Source organism: Apodemus sylvaticus, chromosome 13, assembly GCF_947179515.1.
Source record: "Apodemus sylvaticus chromosome 13, mApoSyl1.1, whole genome shotgun sequence".
In the NCBI taxonomy this organism is placed as follows: Eukaryota; Metazoa; Chordata; class Mammalia; order Rodentia; family Muridae; genus Apodemus; species Apodemus sylvaticus.
The window spans coordinates 6,515,774-6,519,938 of NC_067484.1; positions in this window are offsets into that span (position 1 = coordinate 6,515,774).

Below are 4,165 nucleotides of genomic sequence, written 5' to 3' on the forward strand. Positions count from 1 at the left end.
TGTACTGCACTGTTGCTGCTGTTCTTGGTGGTCATCGCATGGTACTGGCATCTTCCACTGTAATTAGGCTTCACCAATAGCCTTTCATAGGCTCTCTTCATGGTGACAAGCCTCTGTTCCTATGCATGACCTCTTCAAGTCCTGGGCCATCAATTGCAACTGAGGCTGCATCTTCACCAATGGCCTTCCGTGGCCTCTCACTGTGCCAAGAGCCTTAGCTGCTCTTCATGACCCCTTCATGCCTTCAAAACCAGTACCATCTGGGTGACTCTTACACAGTACCAAGTCCAGCCACAGCACAAAATACAACTGTGGCTATCTCTGAAACACACTCTCTGTGCTCTCAGAAAACACTTCCAAGAAGATTTCACCTCAGTGATGCTGGTCTATTCTTAATCACCGCTAATTTCTTAGCTCCAGCTAACCAGCATCAATAGTCCCAGTAACACAAAGGTTTGCTTTAGTGGTTCTGGTATCTTGTTACTCACAGCTGATTCTTCAGCCCAGCCATTCAAAACATAGCCACTGTAAGAGTCTTTAATCTCTGAAATTTCACAAGCCAGGCCTCCATCTTCTGCACTGCTCTCAACATTGTCTTCCAAGCTCCTTCAGAACTTTCCACTGAGCTCTTAATATTCTAATGGCTTTTCTAGCTCAAAGTTCCAAAGTCCTTCCACAGTCCTCCCTAAAACATGGTCAGGTTATCACAGGAATACCCCACTATGCAGGTACCAATTTGTCTTAGTCAGGGTTTCTATTCCTGCACAAACATCATGAACAAGAAGCAAGTTGGGGAGGAAAGGGTTTATTGAGCTTACACTTCCACATTGCAGTTCATCACTAAAGGAAGTCGGGACTGGAACTCAGCAGGTCAGGAAGCAGGAGCTGATGCAGAGGCCATGGAGGGATGTTTCTTACTGGCTTGCTTCCCCTGGCTTGCTCAGCCTGCTCTCTCTTTTTTTTTAATATTGTTATTTTCTATATTCTTTGTTTACATTCCAAATGATTTCCCCTTTCCCGGATCCCCCCTCCCCATATGTCCCATAAACCTTCTTTTCTCCATCCCTTCTCCAATCACCTCCCTCCTTTGTCTCTGTCCTTATATTCCCTTCCAATGATATATCAATCCTTTCCAGGATCAGGACCCTCTCCATACTTCTTCATGGGAGTCATTTGTTATGCAATTTTTGCCTTGAGTATTCGGGGCTTCTGGGTTAATTAATATCCACTTATCAGAGATTGCATTCCATGTGTATTCTTTTGTGGTTGGGTTACCTCGCTTAGGATGATATTTTCCAGATCAAACCATTTGCCTAAAAATTTTGTGAATTCATTGTTTCTAATTGCTGAGTAGTATTCCATTGTGTAAATATACCACATTTTCTGTATCCATTCCTCCTTTGAGGGGCATCTGGGTTCTTTCCAGCTTCTGGCTATTATAAATAAGACTGCTATGAACATAATGGAGCATGTGTCTTTATTGCATGCCGGGGAATCCTTTGGGTATATGCCCAGGAGAGGTATAGCAGGGTCCTCTGGAAGTCTCATGTCCAGGTTTCTGAGGAACCTCCAGACTGATTTCCACAGTGGTTGTACCATCTTGCAGCCCCACCAGCAGTGGAGGAGTGTTCCTCTTTCTCCACATCCTCGCCAACACCTGCCGTCTCCTGAGTTTTTGACCTTAGCCATTCTGACTGGTATAAGGTGAAATCTCAGGGTTGTTTTGATCTGCATTTCCCTAATGACTAATGATGTTGAGCACTTCTTAAGGTGCCTCTCGGCCATCTGAATTTCTTCAGGTGAAAAGTCTTTGTTTAGATCTGTTCCCCATTTTTTAATAGGGTTATTTGGTTCCCTGGGGTCTAACTCTCTTATAGAACCCAAGAGCACCAGCCGAAAGGTGGCCCTCCCCACTTGATCACTAATTGAGAAAATGCCTCACAGCTGGATCTCATGGAGGCACTTCCCCAAATGAAGCTCCTTTCTTTGTGATAACTCCAGCCTATGTCAAGTTGACACACAAAACTAGCCAGTACAATGTGGAACAAGAGGAATATTCCTCCATTGCTGGTGTGATTGCAAATTGGTACACCACTCTGTAGATTAATCTGGTGGGTTCTCAGAAAACTGGGAATTGTTCTACCTCAAGACACAGCTATACCATTCCTGGGCATATACACAAAATATCCCCCACTATACTACAGGGACACTTGCTCCACTATGTTCCTAGCAACTCTATTTGAAATATCCAGAAACTGGAAATAACCCAGATGTCCCTCAATCAAAGAACAGATACAGAAAATGTGGTACATCTGTACAATGGAAAATTATTCAACTATTTTTTAAAAAGGGATCATGAATTCTCCAGGTGAAAAGATGCATCTTGAGAATATTGTAAGACCTGAAAAACGAGGGCACCCCAGCACCCCATGCCTCAGAAGGCAACACCCATATCACTCACAAGAAACAGTCTTGATTCAATAGCAAGAGGATTTTTTATTCCAGAGCTCTGGGGTCCACAGTCATACACCGCGCAGGGGTAGAGGACTGTGGGACCCCGTCCAACTGAAGTCAGGGGTATTTAAAAGGGAAAAATCACAAGGCAAGGGGTGGAGGACAAAGTTGAGGACAAAAATAACAAGGCAAGGGGTGGAAGACAAATTATTCACGGAATGGGGAAGTACAGAATGAGGAAGTCATGTAATAGTTTATGCCTTAAGGAAGGTTAGATCTGGAGCAAACATCCTTGGGGCATTGTATAGTTAAACACTGGAACTAGAACAGGGTGGGCTATCTTTCTCTCAAACTGAAAGTAGAAAAATGAGTTACTCTGTGCTGGGCTAGTTGTTTAGGGGTCTAAAAACATTGAGTTGGGGTCTCTCAATATCATCCTGAGTGAGGTAACACAGAACCAGAAAAACATGTATAGTATATGCTCACTTATAAGTGGACATCAGCCATAAAATGCAGGACAACCATGCAACAATCCACAAACACAAAGAAATTGAGTAATAATGAGGTCCTGAGAGAGGATATGTAAATCTCACACAAAAGGCAAAACTAAATAGTCTTTGGAGGTGGATGGAAAGAAGAAACTGTGTAGGAGAAGGTGTAAGGAGAGGAAGGAGGATTGCAATCAGGTGTGGGGAGAGGGTTGGGTGTGAGGGGCCGCCCGTTGCTCCTGCAAACTCCATTACAAGGTGGCGTTCGCATCTAGCTAAAATGTATCATTAACCGGCGAACAAATCAGTGCGCATGCCTGAAGTGATTTAACGTCCTTCGGTCTCTGCCTACCTCGTGGCGTAATATGGGCTGATGAGCTGCAACCAATTAGGAAGTGCCATGTCCTAGGCGGGCTTACCAGCCTATATAAGGGACGGTTTTTCAGACCGTTAGAGTCTCCGTGGTTGTAAGCTTATGCTCTGCCTCTCAAGAGCCATTAAAGCATTCTACAGAAGGAACCTGAGTGTGCCGCGTCGTTTTGCTGGCGAGACGGTAGCGCGGGACAACTGGTGCAGAAAACCCGGGAATACGACCAGACCATCGTCAGCACCAAAGTGGAGACCCCTTAAATTCAGGTTTCAGAACTGTAGGGAAAGACGTTCAGAGAGGTATGTTTTTTCTGGACTTTGGCTTGAGTTTCCTCCGCTTCAGGAAGATAGTATTGAGGCCTTGGTTATTGTTCTAGGGGCACTTGTGGTAACATTTGTATCCATCAAGGTTGGTGTTAAGTGCAATAAGACCAAAGTAGATACTTTCGCTTTCCAGGCAGGTTTTTACTTTCGCTTTCCGCACAGGTTTTTAGATTGCCAACCGAAAGCTCAGATGCCTGCTCCGGCTCACTAACTTTGGCCTCTTGGAACAAGCTGGGTAGGGACCTCGTTAGACGAATGGAGGAAGTGTTCTTGAGGAAGTCCAGGATAGCATGTCAGAAACTGAACGCAGTGAGAGGTTAGGCGCGCAAAGGAAAAAATGGGCCCAGTATAAGGAAAATGGACCTCCCGGAAAGTCTGCTGACAAGGGAGAGTATTCTAAGAAACCCAGTATAAGGAAAATGGACCTCCCGGAAAGTCTGCTGACAAGGGAGCGTATTCTAAGGAACCTAGATATAAGGAAAACGGCCCTCCCGGAAAGTCTGCTGACAAGGGAGTGTATTTTAAGGAAC